Below are 17,949 nucleotides of genomic sequence, written 5' to 3' on the forward strand. Positions count from 1 at the left end.
TTAGAGTGAAAAACTTTGTTTTTACGGGTTATACTTATTCCCTCCACATTTAGAATCAACATCACGCGCTTCGAGTATTTGCCTGCTTTACATTTCTACGTGATGATACACTTCCTCGAGCTATTACGTGTGACCAGGTCGCTTCTGAAAAAGAGCTAGAGAGCTCAGTGGGTTTTTACCTAATGAAAAAAAAAAAGTTAGTTACATTGCAGTATTACTGCGAGTAGTGGGCCCTTTAAGCAGAGGGCAATGTGCGTGCAGAGATATGACGAAAAACAAGTATAACCCGTAAAAACAAAGTTTTTCACTATAAATCCTTTATATGCGTGGCAGCGAACTTAATATAAAGGATTTAAAAATATATTCGCCTGTGGACGACGCGGGGATCGATCCCACGACCTTTGGCATGGGAAGCGAGGGCGCTACCAACTGCGCTACTCCGCCACGGCCTGTGGAGGGGTTACGCTCTGGGCTCTTACACTCTGACGTTCAGCCAAAGCCATGAATGCGTTCTATTTGAATATATGTAAAATATTTTTTTTTTGCCTAAAAAGTGTAAAATTTTGGGAATTTTTTTTCACGAACAATAATTGTCTGGCACAACGAGTCTGTGTGGAAAATGTCAGCTCGATTGGATCACGGGAAGTGGGTTAAAAAACGACCGAAAGATTTGCACGGTCCTAAGCAAGCAAGCAAGCACGCAAGCAAGCACGCAAACTTAATATAAAGGATTTAAAACCAGACGTTTGCGAGGAGGGTGGAACGTGGATTTGGGACCTGCAAGATAGCGGACGAGGGTGGGTGAAAGTAGACAATTATGAGGTGGCGATCTCTGGAGGTGACAGGCGAAGTGTGGCGGGGAGAGCGATGGACTCTGCGTCGGGCGATGACGGCGGTGGCGGCGAGTGCGGCCGCGGGAGATGAGATCAGTCGGGAGAGATCCATCGATTGCGACGAGAGTCACCCGAAGGTGGCTGATGGAATTATATAGATTGTCAACGCGTTGACACCGCCGTCTAATGATGAGTGCAGAGGATTACAAAGGAAGAGAGAGAGAGAAAAAAAAAACCCTTTAAGGTTGAGAAGGTGAAGATCAGATACGTGGCTGGGTGTGATGCAGGTCACAATGTTCCGAATGTGTTTAATAGGGGCTTGCAAACAGTGCCTGTCCTAACAGTTTACATACAGGCTAAATATGGGCACCATTGTGTGTGTTGGTGCTAGAGAAGGCTAAGCATTGTGGGTATTTATGAGGGGGCTATGGCATCACCTCTGTTGATTTTGTCTTTAATCCAATAGAATTGTTAGTGGGTATTCCCCATTTTATTTTCTTATGCGCTATAAATGAGAATACTCCTCCTGCACCTTTTGCTTTCACTAGTTTTTACATCATTTTACTTTCAGTGGGATTTACATTCAATGCAAGCACCGAGATGGTTATCTCTCCCCCTCATTGGCCCCTCCCTGCCTAGCACCCTATATAAAAACACGTGTCTCTGAATGGCTCTCTTCATACGCTACAGCAATTTTACTGGAGCGCTTACACCTGATGACGGCGGAGGCTTGTGTTGCTTCCGAAACGTCGTGATTTAATTTATTACAAATTTTTACCTACGTGACTTTACCGACAAAACCAAAGAGTATGCTGCCTATTGTGCATTATCGATAACGTTGATGGTTGATAATGATGATGAAGATGGGTGGGACCTTGCACTGGTTTAGCGATTATGATCGATTCTTAAGCTCACGATAAACGCGTGTAACCGTGCGTGCAAGAATCGACATTTTTAAAAATGTTCTCACACATCGTGTGTGACGGGGGTATAGCAGAGCTTCTATTCACCATCGTGTAAGAAGAATAATTCATTCATCAATCACTCAACTAATCCGCGACTGTGAAGTCATGACAATTGATCAAATATCTTCGCCTGGAGTGTAATATCCACAATTCATCAAAAAAGGAGCTAGCATCCACAATGGTGTTAATTCATCAATTGATCAACCGCTGAACTAGTCGGTGACCGTGAATGATGACAATTTATAAAATCTCTTCGATTGTGATAGAGGTAATCAGTTGGTTGACCCCAATTGATAATGATGACGATATCTGCTATTTTATAATGGTTAATGAAACGATGGCAAAATGCTAAATACGACGACGAACATGATGACGATGATGACGATGATGTTACCCGTCACGTGATGGGTGGGAAGAGACGAAGACGAAAGTTCAGGGCACATCCCGTTACAAATCCTGCTCAGGAACATTGGGAAGGGTGTATTGGATGTCCTTCGCAGAATCGCACGTTTTGGATTTCTTACTGATGCGATATGCAAGCTGCGCGTGACGCAAAATAAAAAAAAATATATAAAATTGTGCCAACCCCAAACCAATTAACGTGTGACCCACTGCAAACGTCCCTGTGTATACGTGAATATTGTGGACAGGCTGCTGATGATGATGGATGATGCTAATCATGGCGGTGACTCTGATGTTACTAATGATGCAGCAGCTGGACTGCTGTGATAGCGATGATGATGATGACGGAGGAGGTGATGACGGTGGGTGGTGATGGTAGTGATGACTGGCGAATGCAGTAACGACGCCCCGGTGGCGAAGATATGTTAACTACTTCGCCAGGTATACAGGAGGTTGTGGGTTCGATCCTGACCGTGACGCTTACATATTTGGAGTTTGCATGTTCTCCCCGTGGTCTTGTGGATTTTTCTCCGGGTCCTCCGGGTTTTCCTTCCACATTTAGAAACATGCGTTTGGAGTGTACGGCTGCTATCAATGTCCGCCCGATGATAAGCCGCTTCGTTGAGCTATCATTTGTGATGGCCAGGTCGCTTCTGAAAAATAGCTACAGTACGTAGCTCAGTGGGACCTTACCTGGTAAAAAAATAAATGCAAAAGGAAAAGCCAAAAGAGTTTCGTGCACAGCCCTTTGTCGATCCGGTGCTAAATGACGACCTCCCCATGCCGTGTCGGCCATTGAGGGTTGTTTGACCATACTTCACCACGCTGGGCAGTGCAGGTCGGCGAAGTCGTGGGCGGCAGAGAACCCAGGACCAATTCGTATATCGCTCGCCACTCACGTTAGCCATGGCCAGGAATGAAACTCGGGCCATCGGGTTTGTGAAGCAGCGTGCCAATCCACTTTGTGCCACCTCTATTCCGCTCCAGTGAAATAGCTTTGCTTGTAACATATATATTTTTTTAAGTACGGTCATTCTGCAGTCACGAGATGGGTCACACGGGCCACGGAACATTTGTAATTGAAAAAGAAAATGCCAACATTTAAATTGGGCGTCGTTTGGACGTATTACGGTTTAGGAATGTTTTTTTCACAGCAGCAGGCTGATGCGGGGACATTAAAAGGGCCAATTCCATCAGCACGGCCAATATGCCCGCACCGCTCTGTCGATCCGTTACCGCGGAATTGTCCACGCGCTAACGCATTTGCGGTCTTGAGAGCGTAACGTGTAATCACACTCGTGGCCAGAATTTGCATCTGGTAGGGTGTCTGCCAATTTAGCCAGGCTGATGCCTGTGTCCGATCGGCCGCGCACCTCACCACCAACGCGGCGATTTTTAAATCACCGGAACCACGGCTAACTTCAGTGGCAAGCGATGTCCGAACCAGCTCCCTTAGAGTGACTCAGCATGAGATGAGCCACGGTAAAGCCTTCCCTCTCGCGGGGTTCAGCTATCGTGGTTTTGCAGCTTTGCGCCCAGTGCATTAAGGTTGCCGATGGCGTCCCTGTGGCACGACCATTCGCGGTTGACCGCGAGATTCCTGCGATGTATCGTGACCCGCAAACTAAAGTGCAGACAACTTGCCTGCACTTTGGTTTGCCTTGCGTCGTCTTGTCTCCGACTTGTCTCCCGAGCGACCCGTCGCGGGTTCCAGGCCACGTGGTTTCGTTCCGAGCTTCAAGTGAGGTGACAGCTGCCCGCGGTGTTTCACCCTGCAGTGTACAATGTTGTAGACGGATACGTTCTATACATTTACCGCAGAGGTGATTTTTGACACTGGAAAGTATTAATCTTATTTTACGTTCAATGCTTTGGTCGATGAAGGTTAACTTTAAACAAAGGGAAGGGTGGGTGTCGTATTTACCAACCGTGAACCGAGCCCTCGTTTTCCCTTCGATGCCTTTGAGTTTGCGGATTTGCCGATCGCGGCTATTTTCAAGAACGTGATTCTTACAACACCGACTCCGCACGCGCCATTCCCATCCTTAATAAGCGCTTGCTGACACCGCTTGCCCCAACCGCCTGCTACAGCTACACGTGTGTTGGTTTGCCTTGCAACACGTACAATTTGTCTGCAATTTGGAGAGTTAATCCCTTTCCAAGAGGCGCGGAGCTGAAGTTGGAAAGGGGCCGTAATTGCGGTTCAAGCACCCCAAACAACCACCACCACCAGACCACGGCGTGTGGCGTTTGGCACGACAACAACAACAACAACAAAATAACAACAACAAAACAACATCCCAGGGACGTGCCCGACGGCTTCGATTTCTGTATCGCTTTGAAACTCGGCGACAGACACTTAATGGTGAAGCACAAGCCCCCCGCGCTTCTTGTTAGCGGTGCCCCCCACTCCTCAACCTCCACCACCCCCCCCAAAACGGTTCATTTGATTTTGTTTGGCCCATACGATATAGCTTTTGAGGGGAGTAGATTTGTTCCATTGAATTATTAATCCGCTGAACATAAGCCATGGATAGTTTTTTTTTTCGATTTAAAGCTTTCGTGACTGCAGGGATTCATCTTCTTGGTGCTTTCGGTAAAGTCACGTAGAAGGGAAATAAAAAAATAAAAAATATAAAAATATATTTTTTTATATAATGTTTTATTTTTATTATTTTAACATAATACAATATTTTATTATATTATTTTATTATGTTTAATTTTAATTATTTTATTATTTCCCTTCGACGTGAATTTCCCATAGATAGTTTTTTAAATAAATAAGTTGCCAATAGAGGCCACGTGGCCGCGAGGCGCCCCGGTGACTCTTGGTCGGTCCGCGGCACGGTGGCCACCAGCGGCGGTGATAGCCTATTGGGGGGCGGGGAGCCTCAGCAGAATTCATTTGTTCAGAGGGGGGAGCTGAGCCCCCCATTTTGACGATTTAAAGAGATGAGACGGAGGTGTAGTAGCATGAGAGATGTTACCAGCGAGACCAACTAGCTAAACTTTTTAATGAGTTTGATATCTTGATTAAATTTTCAATTTGGGGGGGGGGGAGGGGGCTGATATTTGGCTCACATTTTTTTGAAGAATCTAGAGCCCCTTGAGCTACTTAGGTTGCTTCGTTGTTTTTGGCTAAGTTTTGCTTTCGTCCAGTGCCACTACGACTGGTTGGCAAGGCCACAGGCATCATGGACAGCCACCTCTTTCCCCCCGGCCACACTGAGCATGTTGTGGCACAGTCAGCGGAGAAGCATCATCATCGCGTCGACGAACTCATGTATTCGTCACCGAGGAGCATCACGGGCAACGGCAAATCACGAGGCTCCGTCTTCATGGCAAGAATCGATGCACTTGCGGACATTTGTACCGCTGTACTTAATTCAGATGTATTTTTAGCGATCTGCTCACCTTTGTTCTATTTTGCTCTCGTATAGTTTGTTTTGTATCGTTTGTTTATGCAACTCGGTGTCCCGCCACGACTGTCCATCTGTGAAAAAGAGCTTCACAGCTCATCGGATTCCTCTCGCCTAAATAAAATTCTGATTTCTCGTAAAAATAATTATGTTTTAGCCAATGAGCCCATTGGCTTTCCAGACCAATATTATCCAGCGACATTTGTTTTGAGCAAGCAGACTCTGGACTGGTTTCGACCTTCTTGGTCTCGTCCATTTAATTTCTTCTTTAATTTATTTTTTATTATTTTTGTAAACCGGCAGCATGGGTTAACTACCTCGCCTGGTATACAGGAGGGCGTGGGTTCGATCCTGAACCTGACGCCTGCTGCTGTATATTTGAATTCTTAGTTTTTTTCGGTAAAATCACGACGTTTCGGAGGCCTCCGAAACGTCATGATCTTTATTTTATTTTATTTTTTATTAATTTTGATGTTTTACCTACGTGACTTTACCGAAAAAACCTAAGAATATGAATCCCTGCAGTCACGAAAGCTTCAAATCTAGAATTAATGTATATTTGGAGTTTGCGTGTCTCTCTCCCCGTGGTCGCGTGGACTTCTCTCCGGGTCCTCCAGTTTTTTTTACCTTCACATTTAGAATCAACATGGGTTTAGAGTCTTTGGTTGCTACAAATTTCCACGTGACAAGCCACTTCGTTGAGCTATTGTTTGTGGCCAGGTCGCTTCTGAAAGAGAGCTATACAGCTCTTGTGGGCCTTAGCCGGTAAAATAAAATATAGTTTTGGTTTTAGTTTAACAAGCCTGACTGCCGATGAAACCCATAATGTTGAAACTGGTCCAGCTCTTTGCTTGCTTAAACACAAATTTCTCTATCTATATTGGTCTGGAAAGCCGATGAAATAAAATGCTTGTTTTGTTGACGTTTGAAGACACAGTGGATTTATGCTTCATGTTTTTTTTTTTCTAATTTTGTTTTCTAATCGTGTAAGAGGAGGATTATGATGCAGAATAAGATGAACTGTAAACCAAACCCGTGCCAGTCATGTGACCTGCAGACAAACGCACAGATAAAGGCACAGTGCGGTTATCCATTATTCAGCGATGACTTACGTGGATATGTACGTAGGTATGCAATACGTTTGTTCAAGGAAAGTAAATCTTATAATTATTTTTGATATTTACAAAAGAATGTGAGCACACGATGGAATGCGAATTTTTTTTTTCTCTTGCAAGACATACCCCTCGAAGGCTAGTACATAATTCACAACATTCGTCATTAACAGTGCCTCGTAACAGAAAGCGTATTGTAGTGGGATCGGCATTTCAGATAAGAGAGGTGATAGAGGCCAGAGCGATTGGTTCACTTCTCCCGAGAGGACGCGCTCACCACTGCGGGGTCCCGAGAATTCTGGGACATTAAAAAGTTGACAAATATATTTCGATTTAAAGCTTTCGTGACTGCAGGGATTCATCTTCTTGGTTCTTTCGGTAAAGTCACGTAGAAGGGAAGTAACAAAATAATAAAAATAAAACATAATAAAATTATTCTCACGACGTAATAAAATAAATCTCACGACGTTTCGGCCACAACGAAAGCAGCCGTCCTCAGGTGAAAACCAGGTCTGTCGAGGCGACAGCGTCTGAATGAAACAGCACCATGCTTGGAGCATATTTTTAAGCTGGGTTGGAAGGGGGGAAAGGGCGCCTTGACAAAAGAAACGTCGTGAGAATGATTTTATTATGTTTTATTTTTATTATTTTATTACTTCCCTTCTACGTGACTTTACCGAAAGAACCAAGAAGTTGACAAATATAGTTTTAGTTTTTTTTGACGTAGAAACATTCTTCCACGAGTCGAAATTAAATGACAGAAAAGTCCAATTATATATATAAACTGGCGGTAGTTTTAGAAAATAGTGATGAATGTGGTATTTTTTTTTACTTGTTTGTGCCAATGCATTGCCTTGAATGCATTGCCTACGTGACTTTAACGAAAGAAACAAGAAGTTGAATTGTTGTTATTTTATTTTTTTATATACCTGCAAGACATTTGAAGGACATTTGATTTGCAAGATATCTCATGTTACAGGGACACCGACCCATGCGGAGGGTATTTGGAGACGATTGCAAACCAATGTAAGCAGTCAATCTCTCTGTAGTGATTAAATATGTCTACAGTACATGTGTTACGCCTCCACTTAATAATAGACTGTTGAAGCAAGTATTTTGAGCGAGCACCTATTAAGGCTGGAACGGCCCAATAGTGAGTGGGTGGCCAGCACCACGCCCGACTGCCTTTGTCTGCCCAGTGGCGATGTTTACACACCGTACCAGGTACTCATTTGAGGCTGAGTCGACCTAGGGGAGGTCCCGGACCGGTTCAGATAATCATCACTGATTTTGGCCGTTAGCGTGAATCGAACTCGGGTCGCCAGGTTCGCAGCGCAGCGCGTTAACTGCTACACTACCGCTCCCCCCCACACACACATCCACACGCACGACAGACACATGGCCGTGTGAGTGACAGACTTGGGCGGAGGGCACGATCGGGGACTGTGGCGGGTTTCTGTCGGGGCGTGGATGCTGGAGGAGGGCGGGCGAGGGGTGCGGGTCGAACGTGACCGCGGGTGATGGATGCACGACGCCTTCTCAACGTGAACAGCACAAATGGTCGCTCCTTGTTGTCCTGCCACTCGCTGAGCGTCGTTCAGCGCTCGAGTGAACGAACCGCCAACAAAAATATAGCGACAGGCCGATGGATCTCAGAGCTCCCCCCAGCCTGCCCTTGAACCACTTTCACCTTGAACGTTCCTTGCACGTGTTTCAGAGTTACTGTACGCGCGCAGAGTGCAAAGGGATTACTCGACCGGGGCGTCACGTGGTGAACGAGCTTGGATTGTCACCGTCAGTCAAGCGGCAAGTTTCTATGCTGTGAGCAAAGTGCGATGACTCCTCTGTATCTGGCAGGAAGCTTAGAGCCGGCGTGGTATAGTACATTCCCACTTAACACACCCCACCCCACCTCCGGTCGCGTGAGTAAGATTATTGCAGGGTTGCAACGTTACCCTGTTTCACTTTAACAGTGCGAGCACAAAGCTACGTGAACGTTACGGGCAATAGCGGTTCTTCAATGGAGAGGAAATCGTTATTTGCCAAAGTGAGTTTCTTGTTGTTGTTGTTATTTGTGTTGTTTGTCCACCACTGCCAGTGCAGTATTGTGGCATTTATATATATTGTTTGTCTTTGGCATGAACACTATGATTGCATTCCACCGTATTCTTCCGCACTGGACAAACGGGATTCCTCCCCCACCCCAAAAAAAAATCGTGTACTACCTCCCCGATCGTAGGTTCCAAATTGACTCCACTGTAGTGTGTGACCAATTTAATGAAGAAAATTGCCTCAAGGTTTCTCTCCCCTTGACTGGGAATCAAACTCGTTATCTCCACATATATTTATATATATAAACTCTGATGTCCAATTACAGATAGAATGTTCCTTGCGTACTGCATAATGAGTGCCACTTTTTGTCCGGCTCAAATCTCTGCTTCGACTGTTAAAAAGAAGAAAAATGTAGAAACATAATCTTAGCAAGATTTGGTTTGATTCTTCCATGATTAATTTGAAATGCTCGTGGCCACGGGCTGTGTGCCCTGGTTAGGCTGGGTCAGAAAAAAAAATACCATAACAGGCCACTGGACTAGATCTGAGCCACCCCAAGACAAATCGAATAAATGGGATGTAGAGGCCAAATGAGCATTGCAGCATAGCTCATCTCCCACTTACAGCCCAGAGCCAGTGGTGGAAATTCTACATTCCTATGGTAGGTTACAGTCTATGCACATAGCTACATACATATTATATAGTACAACCAATGTTAACTTTTCTCACAGTCTGAGAAATATCTGAAATGCTGCTTGCATACTCAGTCGTGGTCTTTGCCTGCTTTGTATTGACTTCCATAGGCCAAGGCAGCCACCCAGCCAAGATCTGAACTTGCAGCCTCCTGGTCGCGACCCAGCCCGCTCGCCTGTTGCGCCACGTGGTCTAAACTCCCACGCACCACCCCCGCACTGGTGAAACATCATCTCGCCCACACTCCGCGCGGCTAACGACCCCCCCCCCCCCTCCCCTATTTGCCTCCCACCCTGGGCGTCTGCTTGTGACCCCGGCAGACACCACTCGCCCTTCATGGGCTTAACAGCGGCGAGATTTGGCCATCGTCAAGGCTCTCAAATTGCTCATTACGTCCGCAAATTACAATTCGTGGTGCTTGACAAGGGGAAATGGGGAGGAGTTGGGTAGCAGTCGGGAGGGGGGGGGGGCGCAGTCGGGCGTGAGGTCCAGCGGTGCGCGGCTTAGCCCAAAGCCGTCGCTGTTCCCGGAGACGTTCGTCTCTGCAATGATTTTGATTATCACGCAACCAGGGCCGGCCATGAGAGGGGGCGGGGTGGGGATGCCGTGCCCAGGACGAACCCCCGCTGTGTGGGCCCCCTACCCCCAACGCCTTCCAATTAAACCGGAAGGATTACATCTGACACCGTGACGGCGCAGCGAGAGCTCCCCCGCAGCCCCCCCCCCCCCAAAGCGCGGGGCCCGGGGCGGTCGCCTCGATTCGCCGCGTACCCCAGTGGACGGCTTAGCTCGTAACGCGCGTGAGCGATAGTGGGGCGTATGGGGTAGTGGTGGTGATGGTGATGATGGTGATGATGTGCGTGCTTGCGTGTGAATGATGGACGTCGTACGCTCAAGAAGTTTTGTGGACTTGATCGTGAAGAATGTACGGTGTGTTCAGTTGCCATTATAGGCGCCACTCGTTAACTGGACTTGTATTTTGTTTCTACTAATATTTTTACAACTATTTTTGTTATATTCATGTGTATAGCAAACGTGGGAAACCAGAAACAGGATACGTGAAGGATTGTTGTGCCCGCATGTCAGAATCAGAATCTTTATTTAACCTGGAGAAATCCGATGAGCCATGAAGCTCTTTATCACAAATGTCCGGTAGGGTCGGGTCAGAAAGTTACAACAACAAACAAACAAACGATAAAAAAAAACGATCAGAGTGCAAATTATAAGCAAGGTGAGCGAATCATTAAAGCATAACTGCATAACATAGATCAAGTAGAAACGTTCAACATGCAAGGCGACAAAGGAACAGCGAAACAGACCACAACAGGCACAAGGCACAGTCCCTCCATAGAATGAATGAATGGATCTAAAGAAGAGCCTAGTTGTGATCTCAGAAGGCATGGGAAGGAACGCAGAGGATCGGGAAGACTGTAATACGTAGATTCGAATGTAATTGTGTTCATTTGAAAATGTTATCCCTGTGTTCCTTGGTTTATCAGGATCTTCGCATTCGACGAAAAATTGTCAATTATTATTTTAATCATGCAATACCGACAGCGCATAATTCCTTAATTCCTGTGATCATAGTTTCATAAGCAGCCAAAGCCTAATAATTCCGGAAATGTTTTCATGCACACGCACACATATTTACACACACATACATACAAACAAAGATAAAAATCCCCCATATAGCCTTGAACATACTTTTGAGACAAGTGCAGTTAGCGAGCACATATGAAGGCCGGTACGACACATGCAGAAGTCGATGGCCATCACCACGCCCAGGCCTCCAGTTGTCTCTGGAGTGGCGATGTTTACACACCACACCAGGTACTCGTTTGATACCGAGTGGACGTAGGGGAGGCCCAGGACCGGTTCAAATGATCCTCAGTGGTGTTTGTTGGTGGCCATGAGCCCGGTTCGCAGCGCAATGTGCTAACCGCTACACTACCACAAAGACACAGATCCCCCGTATAGCCTTAACGACTATTGAAGCAAGTGCTGTTAGCGAGCACTTATGAAGGTCCGCACGGCACACGAGGGCGTGGGTGGGCCAGCACCACGCCCGGCCGCCTTTGTCTCCCCAGTGACGATGATTTTACACACCCAACCAGGTTACTCATTTGAGGCTGACTCAACCTAGAGGAGGGCCCAAGACGGGTTCGGATAATTGTCACCGGTGTTGGCCGTGAGTGGTAACCGAACTCGGGTCGCCGGGTTCGCAGCGCAGCACCCCCCTCCACACACACCAATGCACCGCACACTCACCTGTTAATAGACACCTTCGGCCGACGCATTAACGAGATGGATTCAATATGCGGGAGTGTTTATCGAGGTCAAAACTCATACCGAGAGGAGCCGTTCTCGTGCACTCAGCCATGGCGCGCTCGTGTGGGCGAGCTTGGGGAGTGGTGGTGCAGCGGTTAGTTCGCTGCGCTACGAATCTGGCGACCCGAGTTTACACTAAACATCTTTTATTTATTTTACCAGGTAAGACCCACTGAGCTATGTAGGTCTTTTTCAGAAGCGACCTGGCCACAACATGTGTAAATGCATAGCAGCAGCCACAGACTCTAAACGCATGTTTTTAAGTGTGGAGGGAAAAGAACGATTCTCGCTCACGCCAACACCAGTGACAATTATCTTGAACGGTTCGGTGCTTCCCCTAGGTCGACTCAGCCTCAAATGAGCATCTGTGTGTAAACATCACCACTGGGGAGACGAAGCCGGTCGGGTGTGGTGCTGGCCACACACGCCTTCATGTCCCATGCCGACCTTCAGAGGTGTTCGCTAACAGCACTTGACCCAACAGTTTGTTAAGGCTATTGGGGAAGGGGTGGGGGGTCACTGTCTGTGTGTGCGCTCGTTGTCACGCGAGTCCTATAAATGAGAATTAGGCCTCACTTGGCTCGTGGGAATGGGTCCGGGGGGCATGAATTTGCTATCTTTGCATTCCAAATACCGGGTTCCTCCCTCCTGGACAATTTCGTATTAGGCAAATTCTACCCCCTCCCCCCCTCTCTGCCTAACCTCTAAATTGCCTCTGAATGCAATTAAGTTACCCCCCCCCCCCCCCTTATAACACGTGATGATGTAGACTGATAAAATTATTTTCACAGTCTCTCGGCTGCCCGGGTGATAATTGCAAAAGCGTCGAGTTTAGTCGTGCCGTTGTTGTTCATGCTAATCTTTTTCCACTTACTATCGTTTCACATTTACACACCTCGAGTGTACAACTCGCCTCCACCAACACTAAACTACGAAACATTTGTATTTTATTTTAACAGGTAAGCCCCACTGAGCTATGCATCTTTTTTTTTTTCGGAAGCGACCTGGCCACTAATGATCGCTCAACAAAGCGGCGTATCATGTGGACATGTATAGCAGCGAAATACTCTTGAATGCATGCTGCAGTCAAATGCGTTGATTTTAAATGTGGAGGGGAAAAATCTGAGGACCCGGAGAAAAAAAACACGACCACGGGGAGAGAGAGACACGCAAACTCCAAATATACAGTAGGCGTCAGGGTTGGGATCGAACCCACGACCTCCTGTATACCAGGCGAGGTAGTTAACATCTCCTAGCCACCGTGATGATGATGAGAGAGAGACATGCAAACTCCAAATATACAGCAGGCGTCAGGGTTGGGATCGAACCCAAGCCCCCCTGTATACCAGGCGAGGTAGTTAACATCTTCTAGCCACCGTGGCACCCCTGGTGTAAAGTGAGACGTATCTCTAATTCGTATCCCGCAAATCTCTCTGGTCTCGTTATTTAGGTGCTTCGAAGGAGATCCATTGCCAGAAAAAGCCGACTTGTTCATGCTACGTTGCCTTTTAAAGGCGACAGTGTTACCGGTGAATACGTTGGTTGTTTAAGATGCACTGATGTTTTAATTTGGTATTTGTTTCGATGACCATGTTGGATAAAGGCAGCAGCAGTGTCTGTGCGTGTGAAGGGAGATGAGCTGACTTTGCTACAGGAACACTTGGAGCTGTGTGGAAATTCCGAGGAACGATTCCATTGGTGTCAACATCAGCCTCTGCGAAGGAAGCTCGTGAAGGATGCTCATTGGCAGTTGGAGGCAGCCTGTCTCTGGAAACCACATTGTGGCAGAGCGACGCTCACAACAACGAGCGGAGCGCCGGGTGACTAAAACGACGCAGCAAGCTAGCGCAGTGGAGAGCACAGTCGGTGCATCTGTCAGTCATCTCAGTCAATGAACCCAGCAATACTGTACCCGGGTCTGTCTCATGACCTCCTGTCAACGAGGCATCGACCTCTAGCATGGCCTCAAAGTGCACCTAGCCTGACACAAGTGTTTGATGTCGCTGTCATGTTGTGGTGACTGGTGGCTAGTGTGGTTGTGTCTGTGTGCGCGTGGGGATCATTGCGCACACCACTAGGGACCTGTGTTTGATTCCGACCACGGCTAAGAATAGCGGCGATCAATATCTTAACTGATCCTGGGCAATTACCTAGGTGAACTCGGCCTTAAATTAGTACTTGGCAACGGTGCATAAACATCAGCACCGGGTGAGACAAAGACTGCCGGATGCGGTCCTGGCCACATTCCTCGTGCACCGCGCCATCCATCATTAATAGGCGCTCGCAAACAGCGCTGGCCCCAACAGTATCTACGGTTACACAGGGAGTCTTTGACGTTGTACATGTGTGTGTGTGTTTGTGTGCATGCGCGCGCTACGAACCCGGCGACCCGAGTTCGATCCCCGGCTCATGGCCCTGGGCCTCCTTTACGTCGACTCAGCCTCAAATGAGTAACCTTGGTGCGATTTAAAAAAAAAACATTGCTGCTGGGGAGACAAAGGCGGTCGGACGTGGTGTTGGCACACCCATCACCATCTGTGCTACTCGCTAACAGCACTTGCCTCAACAGTCTGTTAGGCTAGACAGGGGGGGGGGGGTCTGTTTACACATGGCGTGCGCTTCAATTGCAATGCATTGCCCCTCCCCGCGTCGATGTGACCCGACTTTCAAAACTAAAGTTGCGAACGGATGAAGACGACGCAACTTTTTCCACGACTGTGCGTGCGAAAAGAAAATCACCCTCGGTTCACAGAGCGACGCACAGCAGACGTACACACGTCTGAACCGTACGCGTCTCGGAACAGCATCGGCCCAGGGATCGACCCCATTCGCAACGTAACGGAGACTTTTCCGTGATGCACGCACGAGAGGAGGGTTCTTCCTCGTGTGTTCGCGCGACAGTTTATTTCGTTTTATTTTCAATGCGAGGGCCCACCTTTTCATATATATATTTAAACAAAAAACACAACCCCTGGTGGCTGAAGGGTGGCGATAGGAACCCAATTACCGGCTGCTGCTACTGCTGCTGCTCCTTGGGTATAACCCCAAACAAGCAAAACAAACCGCCCCCCCCCCCAACGGATCGAGCGCGGACCCTGCTGTAGTTGGCGGAGCGAGGAGGCCGCTACTTGCGCTTCCTAAATTCTTTTTACGCCTCGACATTTGCGAGTCTGAGCGTTGTGCCGCCCCTTGAGCACACCCGGGCTGCCCGGCTCGCCATAATGAGACGGAGGTGGCGCTTGCTTGTTTTCTACAACAACATTTTTTTTCGAGTGTCTCTTTTATATATATATATTTTTTATCGCAAGGTCTGTGTTCTTTTTGGTTGATTGTGTGTGGTGGGGGTGGGTGTGAGGTGTGGTCGTTCTTGTGGCGCGCACGCGCGTGTTTGGACGTTTGATTGTTACGCCCGCACTCGCGAACTTTTGAGTTGAGTCGCTAAGCCCGGCGTTTGTCTTTCACGTTGCCTGCGGTGTCCTTCACAGCTCTCACTTCTGTAGTGTCCGTGGAAATTCACACTTTTTCGTTGTTGTTCTCAGAAGCCGTGGTCAAGCGGCTCGCTGTCAATTTCAACGATCGTTGCCGAGTTTCCGTCCAGTGGTAGCGCACGGCGGTGGGGATGGGAATGTTCAGCAACTGCAGAGTCGACAGGGCTCGATTATTGCAACTCGCTACTCTCCAGGACGTCTGGCAAAAGAAAAAAAACATTACCAAAGCTGCAGCGCCTACAAAACCCGATGGCACGTGTTGTGACGGATTCTGCAAGATATGACCTTGTCTGTCCGGTGCTCGCCGAGCCGCAATGACTTCCGGTTGCCGAACGCATGCACTCTTCTAAGGTATCACACTCATTACACACGCAAAGTGATTGCCACAAATTAACCACAATGCCTTGCTGATCTCGTCAAGGAGCGTCAAGCATCACGCGATCTCCGGTCATCCTCGCAGCAGATTTTGGCTCGCCGTCAATCAAAGGCGGTCACCGCATCGCGCACTTTCAGACGCTCTTCCGCGGCCGTCTGGAACGCTCTTCCTTCTGATATTAGGAAGCTACTGGAGCTATGCACTTTTAAATCGAGATTGAAAACTCATTCATTGATAACTGATTTTTGTGTTTCGTTTGTTGTTCTTCCCCCGCAACTCCGAATAGCACGGTTCGCTACGTACAGTGCAAAAGAAGTTCAACATACACACATTCCCAAGGCTTCGATAAAATTAGTACCACATTGTTGGAGAGTCAGCAGTGTTGTCCCATACAAATGTGCCCTCATAATCATCATCATCATCATCCATGATCATTCCACTGCTGGAAAACGGCCTCCCCAAGTCGTCGCCATCTCTCAGTTCTGCTCCGTAAGTTCACTTAGCGCCTGTACACGAGCTGATTTCATCACTCCACCTCCTCAGTCGATGTCCTCTCATACGCATTCCATCCCTTAGCTGTCACTCTGCAACTAATCTTGACCAATGGCCATCGCCTCGTCTCGTGCGCACGGCCTGCAAGTCTCTGTGCGTTTCCCTTTCATACCTCCCGTGTACATTCCAAGCTTTTGTTTCACAGGAATTTGGAACGTCCCACCACGGTATCAGAGCATCCAACGCGGAAGAGTGTAGCCGAGGCCATTCATCATTTTGCTCCCCCACCCCTCTTTCTGTGAGTTTATTTAAAAGGACGAGCAGCCCCGCCGTGGTCTTCATCAGCTTGGACAGCACGTAGCTCCAGATCCAACGCCGTGGAGTTCCGGGCACTGCGCTTTGCATTTTGATTGTTAGAGGCGCCCGCATGTAACGCGCTTTCCAGCCTGACGGACAAATAAAGGACTTTTAGCCGCAGTCTGTCCGTGTTGCCGGCTCGGGGATGAGTTGTCAGGGATGGGTTGGTACGTGGAGCGGGTGGAGGAGTGGGGGGGGTGAAGGAATGGCTCTGATGATCTGGTGAGTGGCTTGTGAGGCCCTTCTTCGCAAAGCTGGCCAGGGGAGGGGCGGCGTGGAGTCGGGGGGGGGGCGCTTAAAGGGGAGAAATTGCCCCAGGCCTCACACTAAAGAGAGAGGCCCATGATGGTTCTGGGATTTTTTTTTTACGATAATGAATAAGGGGCCTCGTGCGGTGTTCTGCCCCGGGGCCTCCAGCCGCGGGCTCCCCAGCATCGGGCCACCAGGAAGCGATTTTACTTGTTCGCACTGATATTTTCGCTTATTAATTATCGACGTAAGAACATTTTATTCTGGGCTCGGGTGGGTCGCGGGTCCCGGAGTTTCCGTGACGTTCTTTCGACTTCCTTCTGACGCATGGAGCCACTTCGTTTGGCATCCTCGGTGCATTATTTTAGGGCCTCCGTCCATGTCCGTTTACTTATTAGTGCAGTACAATAGTCACCCCACAATTTGTTCCACGTTTCTGTACCTTAACTTTGTAATTGTACGATGATCAGTCTAAACACATTCTGCCCTAGCCCACCTCCGTGCCAATAAATGTATGGTCTAACGTTGATCTACGTCCGTGCGACATGTTCGATTGCTCACATGACACAGTTGTTTAATTGCTCTGTTTTTTTCGATTTAAAGCTTTCGTGACTGCAGGGATTCATCTTCGACAGACCTGGCCTTCACCTGAGGACGGCTGCTTGCGTTGTGGCCGAAACGTCGTGAGAATTATTTTATTATGTTTTATTTGTATTATTTTATTATTTCCCTTCTACGTGACTTTACCGAAAGAACCAAGAAGATGCTCTGTTTTTATTTGCTTTACGTACTGCTACTTATTTGTACTTTTTTTTGTCATATTGGTAACACCGGTTCACTCTTTCAAAACGAGGCGACATCTCGGTGTCTCGACTTCTCACGTCGACGAGACAAATATCACCTTGACGCCACCACCAACGCCGAGCATTCCCGGATTGAAGAACGTCGTTAGGCGCCCACGTGGCAGTGCGAACGCCATGCGCGGAGCGATGACTCCCCGTAACGTCGAGCCCCTTGGCGTGTCCTCACGAGTGCCGCGCTCTCCCCGTGGTCACCACGCACCCCTCTTCTCCTCCCCACCCCACGTCAATTACGTAATTATCCTGATGGCTCCGCTCGGCCGCGTCGCCAGTGTGAACGCTGCAGGCGCGCCGCGTCGCGGCTCTTACGCGCTCACCCACGT

General features: G+C 48.1%; 1 long non-coding RNA gene across 2 annotated transcripts in view; it reads left to right on the top strand.

Moving 5' to 3' along the window:
* LOC133341758 (uncharacterized) overlaps positions 1–16,551 on the top strand; it is a 43,259-nt gene extending 26,708 nt beyond the window's left edge. Inside the window, exons 3-4 of one of the 2 annotated variants that reach the window (XR_009755063.1) lie at positions 9,587–9,697; positions 15,347–16,551. This is a non-coding gene — a long non-coding RNA (uncharacterized LOC133341758). Of the gene's footprint in view, positions 1–9,586; positions 9,854–15,346 lie in introns of those variants that run through there. The other variant, XR_009755062.1, reaches the window with a different exon arrangement.
* The last annotated feature ends 1,398 nt before the right edge of the window (positions 16,552–17,949 follow it).

The sequence above is a fragment of the Lethenteron reissneri genome, chromosome 12 (genome assembly GCF_015708825.2).
Source record: "Lethenteron reissneri isolate LAM-NWPU_2019-01 chromosome 12, ASM1570882v1, whole genome shotgun sequence".
In the NCBI taxonomy this organism is placed as follows: domain Eukaryota; kingdom Metazoa; phylum Chordata; class Hyperoartia; order Petromyzontiformes; family Petromyzontidae; genus Lethenteron; species Lethenteron reissneri.